Source organism: Stenella coeruleoalba (assembly GCF_951394435.1).
Source record: "Stenella coeruleoalba genome assembly, contig: scaffold_58, whole genome shotgun sequence".
In the NCBI taxonomy this organism is placed as follows: Eukaryota; Metazoa; Chordata; class Mammalia; order Artiodactyla; family Delphinidae; genus Stenella; species Stenella coeruleoalba.
In genome coordinates this window covers 692,521-716,263 of record NW_027645882.1, presented here as the reverse complement: position 1 = coordinate 716,263, position 23,743 = coordinate 692,521, and the positions used below count along the sequence as shown (strand labels likewise).

Sequence of the window (23,743 nt, the reverse complement as noted above, 5' to 3'; positions counted from 1 at the left end):
CCCCTTAAGCAAGCATAAGTTGGTTTTCTAAATTTGAGACCCTGTTCTGTTCTGTAATTCAGTTCCTGTGTAGCCAAGTTTACATTCCGTGTATTACTGATATCTTATGATGTTTCTTTTCTGTGTGACTTATTTCAGTTAGAATCATCATACCTGAATCCACTCATTGTGCTGCTACGGGCCTGATGACACAGATTTCATTGCTGAGTGATATTGCTTTGTAAGTAAATACCACAACTTCTTTATCCATTTTTCACTTTCTGCGATGTTGAACTTGTACTGTAAACGAGGTTCTTGTAAACAGAGCCGTTCGAAACTTTGGGGTAGCTGTGTCTTTTTGATTTTAATTTCCCTAAGCTATAGGACCATAAGTGGCAGTGCCCTAGGCTCTGTTGCTTTGTTTTTTAGATGTTTCAGGAAACACCATACACTTCTCCAGAGTGTCTGTTGGCAATTTACATCCCGCCCATCAGCATAACAAGTCTCCCAGTTGTCCATGGCCTGTCCTGCCTTTCTGGATTTTACACTTTTTTCAGATGGCCCTTTTGACCGGGGGGAAGTGAGACTTCATTGTAGTGCAGATTTCCTTTGCAAGTTTGCTTGGTTGGCCAAAAAGGGCGTATGCGTTTTTTCCTGAATATATTCAGGAAAAAACGCATACGCCCTTTTTGCCCAAGTGCATCATTGTGGACGTTCTGCCTCTTTTCTTATGCTTTCAATGCAATTCCAGTCTACCTCATGAAATCGGTTTCCTGCAATGCTGCCCCGCTTTCAAGTCCTCTTGGCAGCCTTACTTCAGTCTATTTTTGGACGATAGCTGTCATTTATAACTCTGCAGGTTTGTGAATTACAGTGCCCCTGAGCTCCTTTCTTCAACTCGCTTTCTTGTGACCTGGCCGCAACACCGCAGGATGGCTTCAGGCCCTAATCTGGTTCTGGCACGGCACGCTGAGCCTTTGGTTAATTCCTCTTCCTGGTGGGAAATGAGAGTTAAATTTGCCCATCCAGACACCTCCAGCTAGTCTCTCATTGATTCTCGCTATTCCTGTTCATCTTCCGCAGAAATTGCAAACTGGGCCAAACAGGAGGTTAAAGGGACTGACTCTCCAAGTGGGGAGAGTGTTAGTAAGCGTCTGGAATGTTGCACCCGAGTACCAGGGTACGAAAACTGAGACATATTTGAACACGTCTCCCGATCACATGGTTGATCATACTCTAGGTTCCACATGCATGTTTTAGCTGAAGGAAGAATACCTTAAACCTGGGTAGTTGAAACCCGTGGAATGGGTACCATGCAATATGACTTCAAAGGGTCTTCATTTGCTCACGAACCTCTCCAGTCCTATCACTGCTGCGTTTATGCCCCTGTACACATGCTTGATTCTCTTTCGGAGACATAGTAATCCATAGGTTTTACGATACTTACTAGTCAGGTACATTCTTAGGCGTTTAATATGCGGTGTTGAGTCCATTTCGTTGAGCAAGGAGTAGCTCTTGTCTATTCCATATTTGGCTTAAGGAACTTTATCTGTGCTCATTTCAATCTCTCGGTTTATGCAGCACCCCAACTCACCTTTCCCCTTAAGCAAGCATAAGTTGGTTTTCTAAATTTGAGACCCTGTTCTGTTCTGTAATTCAGTTCCTGTGTAGCCAAGTTTACATTCCGTGTATTACTGATATCTTATGATGTTTCTTTTTCTGTGTGACTTATTTCAGTTAGAATCATCATACCTGAATCCACTCATTGTGCTGCTAAGGGCCTGATGACATAGATTTCATTGCTGAGTGTTATTGCTTTGTAAGTAAATACCACAGCTTCTTTATCCATTTTTCATTTTCTGCGATGTTGAACTTGTACTGTAAACGAGGTTCTTGTAAACAGAGGCGTCCCAAACTTTGGGGTGGCTGTGTCTTTTAGATTTTAATTTCCCTAAGCTATAGGACTATAAGTGGAAGTGCACTAGGCTCTGTTGATTTGTTTTTTCGATGTTTCAGGAAACACCATACACTTCTCCCGAGTGTCTGTTGGCAATTTACATCCCGCCCATCAGCATAACAAGGCTCCCAGTTCTCCATGGCCTGTCCTGCCTTTCTGGATTTTACACTTTTTTTCAGATGGCCCTTTTGACCGGGGGGAAGTGAGACTTCATTGTAGTGCAGATTTCCTTTGCAAGCTTGCTTGGTTGGCCAAAAAGGGCGTATGCGTTTTTTCCTGAATATATTCAGGAAAAAACGCATACGCCCTTTTTGGCCAAGTGCATCATTGTGGACGTTCTGCCTCTTTTCCTATGCTTTCAATGCAATTCCAGTCTACCTCCTGAAATCGGTTTCCTGCAATTCTGCCCCGCTTTCAAGTCCTCTTGGCAGCCTTACTTCAGTCTATTTTTGGACGATAGCTCTCATTTATAACTCTGCAGGTTTGTGAATTACAGTGCCCCTGAGCTCCTTTCTTCAACTCGCTTTCTTGTGAGCTGGCCGCAACACTGCAGGATGGCTTCAGGCCCTAATCTGGTTCTGGCACGGCACGCTGAGCCTTTGGTTAATTCCTCTTCCTGGTGGGAAATGAGAGTTAAATTTTCCCGTCCAGACACCTCCAGCTAGTCTCTCATTGGTTCTCGCTATTCCTGTTCATCTTCTGCAGAAATTGCAAACTGGGCCAAACAGGAGGTTAAAGGGACTGACTCTCCAAGTCGGGAGAGTGTTAGTAAAGCATCTGGAATGTTGCACCCGAGTACCAGGGTACGAAAACTGAGACATATTTGAACACGTCTCCCGATCACATGGTTGATCATACTCTGGGTTCCACATGCATGTTTTAGCTGAAGGAAGAATACCTAAAACCTGGGTAGTTGAAACCCGTGGAATGGGTACCATGCAATATGACTTCAAAGGGTCTTCATTTGCTCACCGAACCTCTCCAATCCTATCACTGCTGCGTTTATGCCCCTGTACACATGCTTGATTCTCTTTCGGAGACATAGCAATCCATAGGTTTTACGATACTTACTAGTCAGGTACATTCTTAGGCGTTTAATATGCGGTGTTGAGTCCATTTCGTTGAGCAAGGAGTAGCTCTTGTCTATTCCATATTTGGCTTAAGGAACTTTATCTGTGCTCATTTCAATCTCTGGTTTTATGCAGCACCCCAACTCACCTTTCCCCTTAAGCAAGCATAAGTTGGTTTTCTAAATTTGAGACCCTGTTCTGTTCTGTAATTCAGTTCCTGTGTAGCCAAGTTTACATTCCGTGTATTACTGATATCTTATGATGTTTCTTTTTCTGTGTGACTTATTTCAGTTAGAATCATCATACCTGAATCCACTCATTGTGCTGCTAAGGGCCTGATGACACAGATTTCATTGCTGAGTGATATTGCTTTGTAAGTAAATACCACAACTTCTTTATCCATTTTTCACTTTCTGCGATGTTGAACTTGTACTGTAAACGAGGTTCTTGTAAACAGAGCCGATCCAAACTTTGGGGTGGCTGTGTCTTTTTGATTTTAAATTCCCTAAGCTATAGGACCATAAGTGGAAGTGCCCTAGGCTCTGTTGCTTTGTTTTTTAGATGTTTCAGGAAACACCATACACTTCTCCCCAGTGGTTGTTGGCAATTTACATCCCGCCCATCAGCATAACAAGGCTCCCAGTTCTCCATGGCCTGTCCTGCCTTTCTGGATTTTACACTTTTTTCAGATGGCCCTTTTGACCGGGGGGAAGTGAGACTTCATTGTAGTGCAGATTTCCTTTGCAAGCTTGCTTGGTTGGCCAAAAAGGGCGTATGCGTTTTTTCCTGAATATATTCAGGAAAAAACGCATATGCCCTTTTTGGCCAAGTGCATTATTGTGGACGTTCTGCCTCTTTTCCTATGCTTTCAATGCAATTCCAGTCTACCTCCTGAAATCGGTTTCCTGCAATGCTGCCCCGCTTTCAAGTCCTCTTGGCAGCCTTACTTCAGTCTATTTTTGGACGATAGCTGTCATTTATAACTCTGCAGGTTTGTGAATTACAGTGCCCCTGAGCTCCTTTCTTCAACTCGCTTTCTTGTGAGCTGGCCGCAACACCGCAGGATGGCTTCAGGCCCTAATCTGGTTCTGGCACGGCACGCTGAGCCTTTGGTTAATTCCTCTTCCTGGTGGGAAATGAGAGTTAAATTTGCCCATCCAGACACCTCCAGCTAGTCTCTCATTGATTTTCGCTATTCCTGTTCATCTTCCGCAGAAATTGCAAACTGGGCCAAACAGGAGGTTAAAGGGACTGACTCTCCAAGTGGGGAGAGTGTTAGTAAGCGTCTGGAATGTTGCACCCGAGTACCAGGGTACGAAAACTGAGACATATTTGAACACGTCTCCCGATCACATGGTTGATCATACTCTAGGTTCCACATGCATGTTTTAGCTGAAGGAAGAATACCTTAAACCTGGGTAGTTGAAACCCGTGGAATGGGTACCATGCAATATGACTTCAAAGGGTCTTCATTTGCTCACGAACCTCTCCCGTCCTATCACTGCTGCGTTTATGCCCCTGTACACATGCTTGATTCTCTTTCGGAGACATAGCAATCCATAGGTTTTAAGATACTTACTAGTCAGGTACATTCTTAGGCGTTTAATATGCGGTGTTGAGTCCATTTCGTTGAGCAAGGAGTAGCTCTTGTCTATTCCATATTTGGCTTAAGGAACTTTATCTGTGCTCATTTCAATCTCTGGTTTTATGCAGCACCCCAACTCACCTTTCCCCTTAAGCAAGCATAAGTTGGTTTTCTAAATTTGAGACCCTGTTCTGTTCTGTAATTCAGTTCCTGTGTAGCCAAGTTTACATTCCGTGTATTACTGATATCTTATGATATTTCTTTTTCTGTGTGACTTATTTCAGTTAGAATCATCATACCTGAATCCACTCATTGTGCTGCTAAGGGCCTGATGACATAGATTTCATTGCTGAGTGTTATTGCTTTGTAAGTAAATACCACAGCTTTTTTATCCATTTTTCATTTTCTGCGATGTTGAACTTGTACTGTAAACGAGGTTCTTGTAAACACAGGCGTCCCAAACTTTGGGGTGGCTGTGTCTTTTTGATTTTAATTTCCCTAATCTATAGGACCATAAGTGGAAGTGCACTAGGCTCTGTTGATTTGGTTTTACGATGTTTCAGGAAACACCATACACTTCTCCTGAGTGTCTGTTGGCAATTTACATCCCGCCCATCAGCATAACAAGGCTCCCAGTTCTCCATGGCCTGTCCTGCCTTTCTGGATTTTACACTTTTTTCAGATGGCCCTTTTGACCGGGGGGAAGTGAGACTTCATTGTCGTGCAGATTTCCTTTGCAAGCTTGCTTGGTTGGCCAAAAAGGGCGTATGCGTTTTTTCCTGAATATATTCAGGAAAAAACGCATACGCCCTTTTTGGCCAAGTGCATCATTGTGGACGTTCTGCCTCTTTTCCTATGCTTTCAATGCAATTCCAGTCTACCTCCTGAAATCGGTTTCCTGCAATTCTGCCCCGCTTTCAAGTCCTCTTGGCAGCCTTACTTCAGTCTATTTTTGGACGATAGCTCTCATTTATAACTCTGCAGGTTTGTGAATTACAGTGCCCCTGAGCTCCTTTCTTCAACTCGCTTTCTTGTGAGCTGGCCGCAACACCGCAGGATGGCTTCAGGCCCTAATCTGGTTCCGGCACGGCACGCTGAGCCTTTGGTTAATTCCTCTTCCTGGTGGGAAATGAGAGTTAAATTTGCCCGTCCAGACACCTCCAGCTAGTCTCTCATTGGTTCTCGCTATTCCTGTTCATCTTCCGCAGAAATTGCAAACTGGGCCAAACAGGAGGTTATAGGGACTGACTCTCCAAGTAGGGAGAGTGTTAGTAAAGCGTCTGGAATGTTGCACCCGAGTACCAGGGTACGAAAACTGAGACATATTTGAACACGTCTCCCGATCACATGGTTGATCATACTCTGGGTTCCACATGCATGTTTTAGCTGAAGGAAGAATACCTAAAACCTGGGTAGTTGAAACCCGTGGAATGGGTACCATGCAATATGACTTCAAAGGGTCTTCATTTGCTCACGAACCTCTCCAATCCTATCACTGCTGCGTTTATGCCCCTGTACACATGCTTGATTCTCTTTTGGAGACATAGCAATCCATAGGTTTTACGATACTTACTAGTCAGGTACATTCTTAGGCGTTTAATATGCGGTGTTGAGTCCATTTCGTTGAGCAAGGAGTAGCTCTTGTCTATTCCATATTTGGCTTAAGGAACTTTATCTGTGCTCATTTCAATCTCTGGTTTTATGCAGCACCCCAAGTCACCTTTACCCTTAAGCAAGCATAAGTTGGTTTTCTAAATTTGAGACCCTGTTCTGTTCTGTAATTCAGTTCCTGTGTAGCCAAGTTTACATTCCGTGTATTAGTGATATCTTATGATGTTTCTTTTTCTGTGTGACTTACTTCAGTTAGAATCATCATACCTGAATCCACTCATTATGCTGCTACGGGCCTGATGACATAGATTTCATTGCTGAGTGATATTGCATTGTACGTAAGTACCACAAGTTCTTTATCCATTTTTCACTTTCTGCGATGTTGAACTTGTACTGTAAACGAGGTTCTTGTAAACAGAGCCGTTCCAAACTTTGGGGTGGCTGTGTCTTTTTGATTTTAATTTCCCTAAGCTATAGGTCCATAAGTGGAAGTGCCCTAGGCTCTGTTGCTTTGTTTTTTAGATGTTTCAGGAAACACCATACACTTCTCCAGAGTGGCTGTTGGCAATTTACATCCCGCCCATCAGCATAAGAAGGCTCCCAGTTCTCCATGGCGTGTCGTGCCTTTCTGGATTTTACACTTTTTTCAGATGGCCCTTTTGACCAGGTGGAAGTGAGACTTCATTGTAGTGCAGATTTCCTTTGCAAGCTTGCTTGGTTGGCCAAAAAGTGCGTATGCGTTTTTTTCTGAATATATTCAGGAAAAAACACATACGCCCTTTTTGGCCAAGTGCATCATTGTCGAGTTTCTGACTCTCTTCATATGCTTTCAATGCAATTCCAGTCTACCTCCTGAAATCGGTTTCCTGCAATTCTGCCTTACTTTCAATGCCTCTTCATAGCCTTACCTCAATATATTTTTTAAAAATAGTTGGCCTTTATAACTCTGCAGGTTTTTGAATTGCAGTGGCCCTTAGCTCCATTTTTTAGCTCTTATTTTTGTGGTATTGCCCCATAACCACAGGATTCCTTGAAGCCCTATTTTTCTTCTGGGGCACCTGCTGTGCCTTTGGTTAATTCTTCTTACTGATGTGATATTAGAGTGACATGTGCCCATTGAAACCGCTACAGCTAGTTTCTCACTGGTTCCCCCTATTCCCATTCATCCTCTGCACTAACTGCAGACTGTGCGATACCAGAACTTAAAGGCATTGACTCCATGTGGGGATGTTGTTAGTAAAGCGGCTGGAATGTCGATCCAGAGCCCCAGGAGAGGAAAAATGAGGTGCGTTTTAGAAACCTTTCCCGATCATATGGTATACCAGTCGCTGGGTTTCCCAAGCATGGTTTAGCTGTAGGAAGATTCCCTTCAACCTGGAGTGTTGGGACCCTTGGACTGAGTAGCATGAAGTATTGCATTAAACTTTCGGCAGTTGCTCACCAAAGCTCACCAATCCTGTCAGCCCCAAGTGTCCAGCCTTATGTCTTATCCAGCTGTGGGTTTATATGTGGTCAATCCAGGTTGCATCACAGCCCCTGAGCGAATTTTGTAAGAATTTTTCTCTCTTTCATTGATTCAGCGTTTTGTTTTTAAAATTTATTTCTATAATGGGGTTTAGCTCCTTTTCACTGCTGTGTTTGTGCCGCTCTGCACACACTTGATTCCCTTATGGAGATATATCAATATATGGGTTTTATGCAATTCTGTCTTGCATTCAGATCCTCTTCTTTGCCTTACCTCAACATATTTTTGGACGTTAGTTTTCATTTATAACTCTGCAGGTTTGTGAATTGCAGTGACCCTGAACTCCATTTTTTAAGTTGCTCTTTTGTGAGCTGGCCTCAAACCCGCAGGATTGCTTCAGGCCCTATTTTGGCTCCGGTGAGGCAGGCTGAGCCTTTCTTTAATTCTTACTCTTAATGGGAAATTAGAGTGATATGTGCCCGTCCAAACCCCTACAACTCTTCTCTCATTGGTTCCCCCTCTTCCCGTTCATCCTCCTCACAATTTGCAAAATGTGTGAAACAGAAGTTTAAATGTGCTGATTCTCCAAGTGGGGAGATTCTAAGTAGCATGGCTGGAATGGTGAACAGGAGCACCAGGAGAGGATAAATGAGGTGCATTTTAGACACATCTCCCGATCACATGGTGTACAGTCCTCTGGGTTTTCCATGCATGTTTTAGCTGTAGGAAGATCCCTTGAACCTGCAGATTTGGGACCCATTGAATGGGTACCAGGTAGTATTACTTTAAAGGGTGTGCATTTCCTCACCCAACCTCACATTTCTCTTAGCGCAAACAGTTTCCAGCCTTATGTCTCATCCTGCTGTGGGTCTAGATGTGTTCAATCCATGTTGCATCACCGTCCCTGAGGAAAAGTTGTAAGAGGTTTTCTCTGTCTCTCTGTCGTTTATTTTTTTCAATTTATTACTATATTGGTTACAGCTGATTTTCAAAGCTCTGTTTCTTGCTGCTGTACATCCACTTGATTCGCGTACAGAGAGACATCAATAAATTCTTTTTCAGATTCTTACCAGTCGTATATATTCTTTTCCGGTGACTTGAGTGTGCTGAGTGCAGTTCTTTTAGCTACCGTGTAGGCCTTGTTGATTATCAGTTTGGTATTTGGAATGGTATCTTTGCTAATTTCAACCTCCTGGATGATGCCTCACCCCTCCCCACCTTTCCCGTTTAGCAGCCTTATGCGTGTTTTCTACATATTTGACTATGTTTTTGTTTTGTAATTTATTTCATGTGTAGCCATTTTGGATTCCACCTTTAAGTGATATCTTATGATATGTGTCTTTTTCTTTTTGAATTCTGTCACTTAGAATGATCATACGTAACTCCTCCGGAGTTGTTACAACTGGCCATATTTCATTGATTTCCAGGCTGAATAATATTCCACTCTACCTAAGTACCACATCTCTATCCATTTTTTCCCTCCAGAGACATTTAAGTTATATCCTAGTCGAGGATCTTTTAAACAGAGAGGGGGTAAACATTGGGGTGCCTGTGTCCTCTCGATTTTTGTTTTTCCCAAGATATACGCCCATGAGTGCAAGTGCCCTATGCTCTGTAGCTCATTTTTTAGATGCTTTAGTAAACACAATACACTTCTCCAGAATGGCCGTTGGCAATATACATTTCCACTATAAGTCTCACAGGGCTCCCTCTTCTCGTTGCCCTGTCCTGCATTTCTGTTGTTTACGCTTTATGAGGATGGCTCTTCTGACTGATGCGAAGTGATATCTTTTGTAGTATTGACTTCCAGTGCCCACCTGTTTGGTTGGCTAAAAAAGTGTATGCCCTTTTCTTGAATATATACAGAAAAGAACGCATACACCCTTTTTGGCCAACTGCAATGTTGGCAATGTTGGCAATGTTCAGCTCCTTTTCTTGTGCTTAATGGCGAGTCCTTTCTACCTCCTCAAATCCCTTTCCTGCCATTCTCCCTTGCTTACAAGTCCTTTTCTCTGACTTTCCTCAAGACATTTTTCAGTGATGGATATTTTCAACTCTGCAGTTTTGTGAATTTTACTGCCCCTGAGTTCCATTGTTCAACTCGTGTTTATGGGAACTGGCCACAAAGCAGCGGGATTTCCTCAAGCCCTATACTGTTTCCATGGGCAACCCTAGCCTTTGGTCAATTCGTCTTCCTGATTGGAAATTAGAGTGACATGTGCCTGTCTGAACACCTAGGACTTGTCTCTCATTGTTCCTCATCCTTCCGCTTCATCCTCTGGACAAATTCCAAACTGTACGCAACAGGATGTTGACAGTGCTGACATCTCCAAGTGGGGAGACTGTTAGTAAAGACGCTGGAGGGGTGAACCCGAGCACCAGGAGATGAGGAGATGAGATGCCTTTTCCAAACTCTTCCCGATCAGACGGTATACCATCCTCTGGGTGTGACAGACATGTTTTAGCAGTAGGAAGAGTCCCATTCATGTAAGGAGAACACCAGGGCTTTTTCAAAATCAGTGTCTCCCCGAAACCCAAACTGGGGAAGTTTTTAAGCTACAGCTACACATAAGTTCATTAAGGGCCTTGGGAAGTAGGCAGAGTCCAAACTTTAGATGATTGAAGTCTTCAGGGTCAGAAGCACTCACCACCAGCTTCCCTTAGGCTACACTTTAACTGTCATTGATAGATGATGTCAATAAAAATATCTATTCTTTTTCAGATTATTTCCCCTTATAGGTTATTGCAAAATGTTGAGTGTAGTTCCCTGTGCTATACAGTAGTTCCTTGTTGATGATCTATTTTATACATAGCAGTGTGTATGTGTTCATTCCAAACTGTTAATTTATCCCTCCTCCCACCTTTCCCCTTTGGTAATAATAAATTATAAGATTTTATACTTCTCAGAAATGGGGGAGCTGAAAGAGAGGTATCATTTTCAATGGAAAAGCATTTAAAACAAGATTGAAGGTTTAACCAAGATTATTAGCTGTACATCCTTGGAAAGAAATCACTTCGTTTCTCTAATATTGACCTGACAAATAAGACAAACCTTTTCACTGAACTTGCTTATAAAAAGTGATGGAAATATCAAATGGAAGTGTTAAAAACATCTTATTTTACCCGAGCCTTATACACTGTTCTATGTTAACTACAGTTTGGCTCACACATCTGTTCATTGAGGTTACAATAGTCTCAATTTCTGTTACTGATCCTCCAGAGTGGACCCCAACAAGTGTCCCCCTGCCCAGTGTCATTGGGGCCAACAGATCGAGACTGAGTTTGGTTCACAAGCAAAGGAAACTTTATATTTTGATCAGAGAATGGAGAGGTGAGAGCATGCACTACCCCGTGGGCTGTGGGCTGGGCTGCTGTGTAGAGATCCTGTCAGAGTCAGTGGGAGGGAGGGAGGCGGCGGAGCTCTCGAGGGCCGGGTTGGCTGTAGCTCAGGCTCTATATCGTGGAGTCTGCACTGGGCCCCAGGAGCTGAGGTGTCGACCCAGCCATTCTGCACTAGGAAATCTGGTCTGAAGTGCCGGGTGTGGAACCTCTGCATGCGGGACCCTAGGAGCACGTGAAATTAGACAAAGCACAAAGGATAAAAAAGGTTAGACTTGACTTTATTGCCCAGATTCTATTTTTATCTCCCAGGGATTTTTAATGGGCTTTGCTGGGGACAAACCCCTCCTCTGCCTTTTGTCCCGTTCCTCATTCTTGGAGTGCTGAGGGTGCAGACCCTTCTTCTGTAACTGCTGAGTGCTGAGTTGGGAGCCCTCATACCCTGGGGCGAGGGTCAGAGCTTCTCCCCAGCAGCCTCCCGGTGACGTTGATTGTCCCCAGGACCCCTGCCTCCCTGCTCGTCCACCTGAGCACCAGCATTGGAAGTGTTATAGATTCTAATGACCTTTAAGGGTCCAGGAAAGAGATGTGCAGAGACGCTGTGGGGGCCGGTTTCACCCCGCCCCACATTTGTTCGGCCACCTTAGGCTGACCGTCTCTGCCAGCCTAGATGCTCTGACCAGTAGTCTGCGCTTTCTTCAATTAGGCCCCTGAATTAACGTACAAACAGCACCAGGTGTCAGAGCCCTGCCCGCTCAACTCCCAGACAGTCCAGGGTCAGTGGTGACCAAGGACCATGATGGCTACTGAGTCAACAGCCTTTTGAAGTAAACAGGAGTCCAGCCGGTCTTATTGGCCACCATCATCACGGTGTCTGTAGGCTTTTCTATGGTGACAGTGTGGTATACTGTTCCCCCGCCAAGATTATTAGCTCCCCTCTGGGTGCAGTAAGTCCTGCAAGCAGTAGTCTACTCTTTTGGGACACACTCTTGTTGTTTTATGAGAGAAACTCCAGGTCAAGTGATGTTCACACGAGTCGTCATGGTGCCCTGTTGCCCCCGGTTATCTCTCTGGATGTTGGAGTTGGAGGGCCTCCTCACTCGAGGTCGGTGTGCCCACGGAGCGAACCCTGCAACTTCAGGGCATGGTTGGTGGTTAGGATCACCACGTGGGGTCCTTTTCCCTTAGGAGGGAGGTGGCCTTTTGGGCTGCTGATTTCCAGGTTTTTAGATACCGCCAGTATCTTGGCCAGATGTGGCAGTGGGCCAAGCCCCTTAGTGACCGTAGTTTATCCTACCTGGATGGCATTCTTGCATTGTTCCATTTCAAGCGGTCCCAGTTTTTGCACTAATTCTCCAATGGCGATTCACCTTTCACCGGGAATGTAAAGGTCAAAGGGTTTAGCTAAATTAGGGAGTTCCAGGGCAAGGGTCTGAATTGACTGCTCTTTCCATTCTTGAAAGGCCACTTCTGGATTCTATTCAAAAGGATCATCATCTTTTCCTTTCAGTGTTTCATATAGAGGCCCAGCTAGTAGACTGTAGTTAGGGATCCAGAAGCAGCAAACCCTGGCCTCCCCAGGAACCCCTAAGCTGTCTTCTAGTTTTAGAAAGGGGTAAGGCTGAAAATGGTTTCTTCCCTTTCCTGGGATGGGCTTCTCTGACCTTCTGTGAGAATGAAGCCCAGGCAGGTCACCGCAGTCTGTGATATTTGAGCTTTTTCTTGGACAACTTCTATCCTTTATTGGCTTGGTAGTTCAGAGGCCTCCTTAGTAGGGCTGGTGATCAGAATGTCGTCTGCATATTGAAGGAGGGTTTCCTTTTCCAGAGGTAGAACTTTTAGGTCTTTAGCTAAGCTTTCCCCAAAGATGGTGTGGGAATTTTTGCACCCTTGGGGCCAGACGGCCCGGAAGTATTGTTTTAGTTGTATGTGGAGTCCTGCCACTCACAAGCCAAAATTTCTTGTGACTCTGGGACTAATGGAATACAAAAGAAGGCATCATTGAAGACTAATACAGAATACCATGTCCTGGTGGTTGGTAGAATGACCAGCAGGGTGTAGGAATTAGGAGCAACTGGAGGTATATCCTCGGTGGCTTCACTGACTGTCCTGACATCCTTTACCAGGTCCCCAGCAGCCCATGGGGCTCTCGTGGTCAGACCAATCCCAGAATATGGAGCTCACCTGGGCAGGTACCCCACCCCCACCCCAGCCCACGGGGCTCTCGTGGTCAGGCCCCTCCCAGGATACAGAGCTACCCTTGCAGGTACCGTGGCAGGGCTGGGCACACAGGAACCGTGCACATAGCCCTCATTGCAGAGCACCCCCAGCTCACCTGTCACTCAGAGCTGACACAGAGCACCTCAGAGCAGGACTTGAACTAACAAACAGCAGCTGCGACAGGTCTGTGACCCTGGGCATCACTCCGTGAGGCCTCCCTCCACCTGGTCTTCCAGAGACTTCCACTGCACCCGGGGCACCAGGCCTCTGTCTCCAACCACCACCCACCCCTCCCCTGCCTGACTCCTGGGTTCCTCTCATTAGGAGAGGGTTTTCTTGAAGTTGTCTCCCACTCATGGGCCAGATAAAATGATTAGAAAACAAGCCAAAGCTGCAGCCCCTTGTCTATCCTGACTCTCAGGAGCCCACACCTGTTCCTTGGACCTGGCCGGTTCAGCAAGTTCCATTTTCTGCAACTGTGAGCCCCTGAGGGGTGATGATTGGCTGACCTGGGCAGCCTTACCGTGCCGGCCAGCCCTCCCCAGGTGTGCCTGGGTTGAGATCAATATAAATACCACTCCAGGCAGCAAGAGCCCCTGCAGCCATGCCTGACGCCATTTTCTCTGCCCTGTCAGCAGTCTCGGGGCTGGGCTGGTGGGAGGGAGTGAGAGGCCACGGCTTTGTGGGTGGCCCAGTGTGAGTGGGGCTCTGCTGGACTTTCTGCAGCAGTTGCCAGGCTGCCACCTGCTAAAGAAGAGGATGTGTCACCCATACCTGCTGCTGGAATTTCTCCCTGGGCAGAGGTGAGGAAGGAAAAAAGCAGTGGGGGCAGGGACAGGACGGGTATCTCAGGCAGGGAAATGGAAATCTTCCAGAAGAGCACCCAGGGCCAGGACCATCCTGGCTGGCCTGCAGGCACCAAGTCGGCCGGCATGCTGTCACTCGTGTGGCTCTATGGCCCTTCCTCTAGGCTTTCAAGTCCTTGTATATATTCAGGTGTTTTACCTGGGACGGGTGGGAATAGTTCAGCAGCAACTGGCCTGGGGCTCAGCTCACGTTTACTCACAGATGCCTCGGCACGGTGCCCCAGCTTTGCAATGAGGACGCTTGTTGCGTGGGGGCTGCTGGCTGAATGGGAGACGATTCCCCACCACTGACCAACTTCAGAATTGTTTACAACTGGAGCAAGTGCCCTGATACGGTTTTCCTCTGTGTAACTGGTGGGTTCTGTGTTTTTTTTCTCTTTTTCGTTTTTGGTTCAAGGTAGATTTTATTCCTCTTTTTTGTATTTACAGATATAAGCATGGAAATAATTTATTCATATAAATACATGTATGTGCAGGGAATAATTGTTTTTTCTGTTTTATTTTTTAAATTTTACTTCTTTTTAATTTTGAATTTTATTTTATATTTTTATACAGCAGGTTCTTATTGGTTATCTATTTTATACATATAAATGTATACATGCCAATCCCAGTCTCTCAACTCCTCCCACCACCACCCCCCCAACAGCTTTCCCCCCTTGTTGTCCATACGTTTGTTGTCTACATCTGTTGCTCTATTTATGCCTTGCAAAATGGTTAATCTGTACAGTTTTTCTACGTTCCACATATATGCATGAATATACAAGATTTGTTTTTCTCTTTCTGACTTACTTCACTCTGTATGACAGTCTCTAGATCCATCGACGTCTCTACAAATGACCCAATTTCATTCCTTTTCATGGCTTAGTAATATTCCATTTTATATATGTACCACAGCTTTATGCATTCGTCTGTCTGTGGGCATTTAGGTTGCTTCCATTACCTCGATATTGTAAATAGTGATGCAATGAACATTGCGGTGAATGACTCTTTTTGATTTATGGTTTTGTCTGGGTATATGTCCAGTACTGGGATTGCTGTATCATATGGTAATTCTATTGTTAGTTTCTTAAGAAATTCCATATTGTTCTCCATAATGACTGTATCAATTTATATTCCCAACAATAGTGGAAGAGGGTTCCTTTTCTCCACACCCTTTCCAGCATTTTTTGTTTGTAGATTTTCAATGATGCCTATTCTACCAGGTGTGAGGTGATACCTCATTGTTGAATCCATTTCGTTGAGCAAGGGGTAGCTCTTGTCTATTACATATTTGGCTTATGGAACGGTATCTGTGCTAATTTCAAACTCTGCTTTTATGCAGCACCCCAACTCACCTTCCCCCTTAAGCAGGCATAAGTTGGTTTTCTAAACTTGAGACCCTGTTCTGTTTTGTAATTCAGTTCATCTGTAGCCAAGTTCACATTCCGTGTATTAGTGATACCTTATGATGTTTCTTTTTCTGTGTGACTTATTTCACTTAGAATCATCGTGCCTCAATGCACTCATTATGCTGGTACGGGCCTGGTGACATAGATTTCATTGCTGAGTGGTATTCTGTTGTACAGAAGTACCGCAACTTCTTTATCCATTATTTGCTCTCTGGGATATTTAACTTGTGCCGTAGAAGAGATTCCTGTAAAAAGAGCCGTCCCAAATTTTGGGGTTGCTGTGTCTTTTTGATATTAATTTCCCTAAGCTATAGGACCATAAGTGGAAGTGCCCTAGGCTCTGTTGCTTTGTTTTTTAGATGTTTCAGGAAACACCATACACTTCTCCGGAGTGTCTGTTGGCAATTTACACCCCGCCCATCAGCATAACAAGGCTCCCAGTTCTCCATGGCCTGTCCTGCCTTTCTGGATTTTACACTTTATTCTGATGGCCCTTTTGACCGGGGGGAAGTGAGACTTCATTGTAGTGCAGATTTCCTTTGCAAGCTTGCTTGGTTGGCCAAAAAGGGCGTATGCGTTTTTTCCTGAATATATTCAGGAAAAAACGCATATGCCCTTTTGGCAAAGTGCATCATTGTGGACGTTCTGCCTCTTTTCCTACGCTTTCAATACAATTCCAGTCTACCTCCTGAAATCGGTATCCTGCAATTCTGCCCCGCTTTCAAGTCCTCTTGGCAGCCTTACTTCAGTCTATTTTTGGACGATAGCTCTCATTTATAACTCTGCAGGTTTGTGAATTACAGAGCCCCTGAGCTCCTTTCTTCAACTCACTTTCTTGTGAGCTGGCCGCAACACCGCAGGATGGCTTTAGGCCCTAATCTGTTTCCGCCACGGCACGCTGAGCCTTTGGTTAATTCCTCTTCTTAGTGGGAAATGAGAGTTAAATTTGCCCGTCCAGACACCTCCAGCTAGTCTCTCATTGGTTCTCCCTATTCCTGTTCATCTTCCGCAGAAATTGCAAACTGGGCCAAACAGGAGGTTAAAGGCACTGACTGTCCAAGTCGGGAGAGTGTTAGTAAAGCGTCTGGAATGTTGCACCCGAGTACCAGGGGCGGAAAACTGAGACATATTTGAACACGTCTCCCGATCACACGGTTGATCATACTCTGGGTTCCACATGCATGTTTTAGCTGAAGGAAGAATACCTTAAACCTGGAGAGTTGAGACCCGTGGAATGGGTACCATGCAATATGACTTCAAAGGGTCTTCATTTGCTCACCGAATCTCTCCAATCCTATCACTGCTGCATTTATGCCCCAGTACACACGCTTGATTCTCTTTCGGAGACATAGCAATCCCTAGGTTTTAAGATACTTACTAGTCAGGTACATTCTTAGGCGTTTAATATGGGGTGTTGAGTCCATTTCGTTGAGCTAGGAGTAGCTCTTGTCTATTCCATATTTGGCTTAAGGAACTTTATCTGTGCTCATTTCAATCTCTGGTTTTATGCAGCACCCCAACTCACCTTTCCCCTTAAGCAAGCATAAGTTGGTTTTCTAAATTTGAGACCCTGTTCTGTTTTGGAGTTCAGTTCCTGTGTAGTCAAGTTTAAATTCCGTGTATTAGTGATATCTTTTGATGTTTCTTTTTCTGTGTGACTTATTTCAGTTAGAATCATCGTACCTGAATCCACTCATTATGCTGCTACGGGCCTGATGACATAGATTTCATTGTTGAGTGATACTGCATTGTACGTAAGTACCACAAGTTCTTTATCCATTTTTCACTTTCTGCGATATTGAACTTGTACGGTAAACGAGGTTCTTGTAAACAGAGGCGTCCCAAACTTTGGGGTGGCTGTGTCTTTTTGATTTTAATTTCCCGAAGCTATAGGACCATAAGTGGAAGTGCCCTAGGCTCTGTTGCTTTGTTTTTTAGATGTTTCAGGAAACACCATACACTTCTCCCGAGTGTCTGTTGGCAATTTACATCCCGCCCATCAGCATAACAAGGCTCCCAGTTCTCCATGGCCTGTCCTGCCTTTCTGGATTTTACACTTTTTTCAGATGGCCCTTTTGACCGGGGGGAAGTGAGACTTCATTGTAGTGCAGATTTCCTTTGCAAGCTTGCTTGCTTGGCCAAAAAGGGCGTATGCGTTTTTTCCTGAATATATTCAGGAAAAAACGCATACGCCCTTTTTGGCCAAGTGCATCATTGTGGACGTTCTGCCTCTTCTCCTATGCTTTCAATGCAATTCCAGTCTACCTCCTGAAATCGGTTTCCTGCAATTCTGCCCCGCTTTCAAGTCCTCTTGGCAGCCTTACTTCAGTCTATTTTTGGACGATAGCTGTCATTTATAACTCTGCAGGTTTGTGAATTACAGTGTCCCTGAGCTCCTTTGTTCAACTCGCTTTCTTGTGACCTGGCCGCAACACCGCAGGATGGCTTCAGGCCCTAATCTGGTTCCGGTACGGCACGCTGAGCCTTTGGTTAATTCCTCTTCCTGGTGGGAAATTAGAGTTAAATTTGCCCGTCCAGACACCTCCAGCTAGCCTCTCATTGGTTCTCGCTATTCCTGTTCATCTTCTGCAGAAATTGCAAACTGGGCCAAACAGGAGGTTAAAGGGACTGACTCTCCAAGTGGGGAGAGTGTTAGTAAAGCGTCTGGAATGTTGCACCCGAGTACCAGGGGAGGAAAACTGAGACATATTTGAACACGTCTCCCGATCACATGGTTGATCATACTCTGGGTTCCACATGCATGTTTTAGCTGAAGGAAGAATACCTAAAATCTGCGTAGTTGAAACCCGTGGAATGGGTACCATGCAATATGACTTCAAAGGGTCTTCATTTGCTCACTGAACCTCTCCAATCCTATCACTGCTGCGTTTATGCCCCTGTACACATGCTTGATTCTCTTTCGGAGACATAGCAATCCATAGGTTTTAAGATACTTACTAGTCAGGTACATTCTTAGGCGTTTAATATGCGGTGTTGAGTCCATTTCGTTGAGCAAGGAGTAGCTCTTGTCTATTCCATATTTGGCTTAAGGAACTTTATCTGTGCTCATTTCAATCTCTGGTTTTATGCAGCACCCCAACTCACCTTTCCCCTTAAGCAAGCATAAGTTGGTTTTCTAAATTTGAGACCCTGTTCTGTTTTGGAATGCAGTTCCTGTGTAGCCAAGTTTACATTCCGTGTATTAGTGATATCTTATGATGTTTCTTTTTCTGTGTGACTTATTTCAGTTAGAATCATCGTACCTGAATCCACTCATTATGCTGCTACGCACCTGATGACATAGATTTCATTGCTGAGTGATACTGCATTGAACGTAAGTACCACAAGTTCTTTATCCATTTTTCACTTTCTGCGATGTTGAACTTGTACTGTAAACGAGGTTCTTGTAAACAGAGGCGTTCCAAACTTTGGGGTGGCTGTGTCTTTTTGATTTTAATTTCCCTAAGCTATAGGACCATAAGTGGAAGTGCCCTAGGCTCTGTTGCTTTGTTTTTTAGATGTTTCAGGAAACACCATACACTTCTCCCGAGTGGTTGTTGGCAATTTACATCCCGCACATCAGCATAACAAGGCTCCCAGTTCTCCATGGCCTGTCCTGCCTTTCTGGATTTTACACTTTTTTCAGATGGCCCTTTTGACCGGGGGGAAGTGAGACTTCATTGTAGTGCAGATTTCCTTTGCAAGCTTGCTTGGTTGGCCAAAAAGGGCGTATGCGTTTTTTCCTGAATATATTCAGGAAAAAACGCATACGCCCTTTTTGGCCAAGTGCATCATTGTGGACGTTCTGCCTCTTTTCCTATGCTTTCAATGCAATTCCAGTCTACCTCCTGAAATCGGTTTCCTGCAATTCTGCCCCGCTTTCAAGTCCTCTTGGCAGCCTTACTTCAGCCTATTTTTGGACGATAGCTCTCATTTATAACTCTGCAGGTTTGTGAATTACAGTGCCCCTGAGCTCCTTTCTTCAACTCGCTTTCTTGTGACTTGGCCACAACACCGCAGGATGGCTTCAGGCCCTAATCTGGTTCCGGCCCGGCATGCTGAGCCTTTGGTTAATTCCTCTTCCTGGTGGGAAATGAGAGTTAAATTTGCCCGTCCAGACACCTCCAGCTAGCCTCTCATTGGTTCTCGCTATTCCTGTTCATCTTCCGCAGAAATTGCAAACTGGGCCAAACAGGAGGTAAAAGGAGCTGACTCTCCAAGTGGGGAGAGTGTTAGTAAAGTGTCTGGAATGTTGCACCCGAGTACCAGGGGAGGAAAACTGAGACATATTTGAACACGTCTCCCGTTCACATGGTTGATCATACTTGGGTTCCACATGCATGTTTTAGCTGAAGGAAGAATACCTTAAACCTGTGTATTTGAAACCCGTGGAATGGGTACCATGCAATATGACTTCAAAGGGTCTTCATTTGCTCTCCGAACCTCTCAAATCCTATCACTGCTGCGTTTATGCCCCTGTACACATGCTTGATTCTCTTTCGGAGACATAGCAATCCATAGGTTTTAAGATACTTACTAATCAGGTACATTCTTAGGCATTTAATATGCGGTGTTGAGTCCATTTCGTTGAGCAAGGAGTAGCTCTTGTCTATTCCATATTTGGCTTAAGGAACTTTATCTGTGCTCATTTCAATCTCTGGTTTTATGCAGCACCCCAACTCTCCTTTCCCCTTAAGCAAGCATAAGTTGATTTTCTAAATTTGAGACCCTGTTCTGTTCTGTAATTCAGTTCCTGTGTAGCCAAGTTTACATTCCGTGTATTACTGATATCTTATGATGTTTCTTTTTCTGTGTGACTTATTTCAGTTAGAATCATCATACCTGAATCCACTCATTGTGCTGCTAAGGGCCTGATGACACAGATTTCATTGCTGAGTGATATTGCTTTGTAAGTAAATACCACAACTTCTTCATCCATTTTTCACTTTCTGCGATGTTGAACTTGTACTGTAAACGAGGTTCTTGTAAACAGAGCCGTTCCAAACTTTGGGGTGGCTGTGTCTTTTTGATTTTAATTTCCCTAAGCTATAGGACCATAAGTGGAAGTGCCCTAGGTTCTGTTGCTTTGTTTTTTACATGTTTCAGGAAACACCATACACTTCTCCCGAGTGGTTGTTGGCAGTTTACATCCCGCCCATCAGCATAACAAGGCTCCCAGTTCTCCATGGCCTGTCTTGTCTTTCTGGATTTTACACTTTTTTCAGATGGCCCTTTTGACCGGGGGGAAGTGAGACTTCATTGTAGTGCAGATTTCCTTTGCAAGCTTGCTTGGTTGGCCAAAAAGGGCGTATGCGTTTTTTCCTGAATATATTCAGGAAAAAACGCATACGCCCTTTTTGGCCAAGTGCATCATTGTGGACGTTCTGCCTCTTTTCCTATGCTTTCAATGCAATTCCAGTCTACCTCCTGAAATCGGTTTCCTGCAATTCTGCCCCGCTTTCAAGTCCTCTTGGCAGCCTTACTTCAGTATATTTTTGGACGATAGCTGTCATTTATAACTCTGCAGGTTTGTGAATTACAGTGCCCCTGAGCTCCTTTCTTCAACTCGCTTTCTTTTGAGCTGGCCCCAACACCGCAGGATGGCTTCAGCCCCTAATCTGGTTACGGTACGGCACGCTGAGCCTTTGGTTATTTCCTCTTCCTGGTGGGAAATGAGAGTTAAATTTGCCCGTCCAGACACCTCCAGCTAGCCTCTCATTGGTTCTCGCTATTCCTGTTCATCTTCCGCAGAAATTGCAAACTGGGCCAAACAGGAGGTTAAAGGCGCTGACTCTCCAAGTGGGGAGAGTGTTAGTAAAGCGTCTGGAATGTTGCACCCGAGTACCAGGGGAGGAAAACTGAGACATATTTGAACACGTCTCCCGTTCACATGGTTGATCATACTCTGGGTTCCACATGCATGTTTTAGCTGAAGGAAGAATACCTTAAACCTGGAGATTTGAGACCCGTGTAATGGTTACCATGCAATATGACTTCAAAGGGTCTTCATTTGCTCACCGAACCTCTCCAATCCTATCACTGCTGCGTTTATGCCCCTGTACACACGCTTGATTCTCTTTTGGAGACATAGCAATCCATAGGTTTTAAGATACTTACTAGTCAGGTACATTCTTAGGCGTTTAATATGGGGTGTTGAGTCGATTTCGTTGAGCAAGGAGTAGCTCTTGTCTATTCCATATTTGGCTTAAGGAACTTTATCTGTGCTCATTTCAATCTCTGGTTTTATGCAGCACCCCAACTCACCTTTCCCCTTAAGCAAGCATAAGTTGGTTTTCTAAATTTGAGACCCTGTTCTGTTTTGGAATGCAGTTCCTGTGTAGCCAAGTTTACATTCCGTGTATTAGTGATATCTTATGATGTTTCTTTTTCTGTGTGACTTATTTCAGTTAGAATCATCGTACCTGAATCCACTCATTATGCTGCTACGGGACTGATGACATAGATTTCATTGCTGAGTGATACTGCATTGTACATAAGTACCACAAGTTCTTTATCCATTTTTCACTTTCTGTGATATTGAACTTGTACGGTAAATGAGGTTCTTGTAAATGGAGGAGTCCCAAACTTTGGGGTGGCTGTGTCTTTTTGATTTTAATTTCCCTAAGCTATAGGACCATAAGTGGAAGTGCCCTAGGCTCTGTTGCTTCGTTTTTTAGATGTTTCAGGAAACACCATACACTTCTCCTGAGTGTCTGTTGGCAATTTACATCCCGCCCATCAGCATAACAAGGCTCCCAGTTCTCAATGGCCTGTTGCCTTTCTGGATTTTACACTTTTTTCAGATGGCCCTTTTGACCGGGGGGAAGTGAGACTTCATTGTAGTGCAGATTTCCTTTGCAACCTTGCTTGGTTGGCCAAAAAGTGCGTATGCGTTTTTTCCTGAATATATTCAGGAAAAAACACATACGCCCTTTTTGGCCAAGTGCATCATTGTGGACGTTCTGCCTCTTTTCCTATGCTTTCAATGCAATTCCAGTCTACCTCCTGAAATCGGTTTCCTGCAATTCTGCCCTGCTTTCAAGTCCTCTTGGCAGCCTTACTTCAGTCTATTTTTGGACGATAGCTCTCATTTATAACTCTGCAGGTTTGTGAATTACAGTGCCCCTGAGCTCCTTTCTTCAACTCGCTTTCTTGTGACCTGGCCGCAACACCGCAGGATGGCTTCAGGCCCTAATCTGGTTCCAGCCCGGCATGCTGAGCCTTTGGTTAATTCCTCTTCCTGGTGGGAAATGAGAGTTAAATTTGCCCGTCCAGACACCTCCAGCTAGTCTCTCATTGGTTCTCGCTATTCCTGTTCATCTTCCGCAGAAATTGCAAACTGGGCCAAACAGGAGGTTAAAGGGACTGACTCTCCAAGTCGGGAGAGTGTTAGTAAAGCGTCTGAATGTTGCACCCGAGTACCAGGGGAGGAAAACTGAGACATATTTGAATACATCTCCCGTTCACATGGTTGATCATACTCTGGGTTCCACATGCATGTTTTAGCTGAAGGAAGAATACCTTAAACATGGGTAGTTGAAACCCGTGGAATGGGTACCATGCAATATGACTTCAAAGGGTCTTCATATGCTCACCGAAACTCTCCAATCCTATCACTGCTGCGTTTATGCCCCTGTACACATGCTTGATTCTCTTTCGGAGACATAGCAATCCATAGGTTTTAAGATACTTACTAGTCAGGTACATTGTTAGGCGTTTAATATGCGGTGTTGAGTCCATTTTGTTGAGCAAGGAATAGCTCTTGGCTATTCCATATTTGGCTTAAGGAACTTTATCTGTGCTCATTTCAATCTCTGGTTTTATGCAGCACCCCAACTCACCTTTCCCCTTAAGCAAGCATAAGTTGGTTTTCTAAATTTGAGACCCTGTTCTGTTCTGTAATTCAGTTCCTGTGTAGCCAAGTTTACATTCCGTGTATTACTGATATCTTATGATGTTTCTTTTTCTGTGTGACTTATTTCAGTTAGAATCATCATACCTGAATCCACTCATTGTGCTGCTAAGGGCCTGATGACACAGATTTCATTGCTGAGTGATATTGCTTTGTAAGTAAATACCACAACTTCTTTATCCATTTTTCACTTTCTGCGATGTTGAACTTGTACTGTAAACGAGGTTCTTGTAAACAGAACCGATGCAAACTTTGGGGTGGCTGTGTGTTTTTGATTTTAATTTCCCTAAGCTATAGGACCATAAGTGGAAATGCCCTAGGTTCTGTTGCTTTGTTTTTTAGATGTTTCAG

General features: G+C 44.4%; 1 long non-coding RNA gene across 8 annotated transcripts in view; it reads left to right on the top strand.

Annotated features, from left to right (window-relative positions):
* LOC307181492 overlaps window positions 1–23,743 on the top strand; it is a 2,017,432-nt gene that overhangs the window by 1,314,467 nt on the left and 679,222 nt on the right. The window lies entirely within an intron of this gene.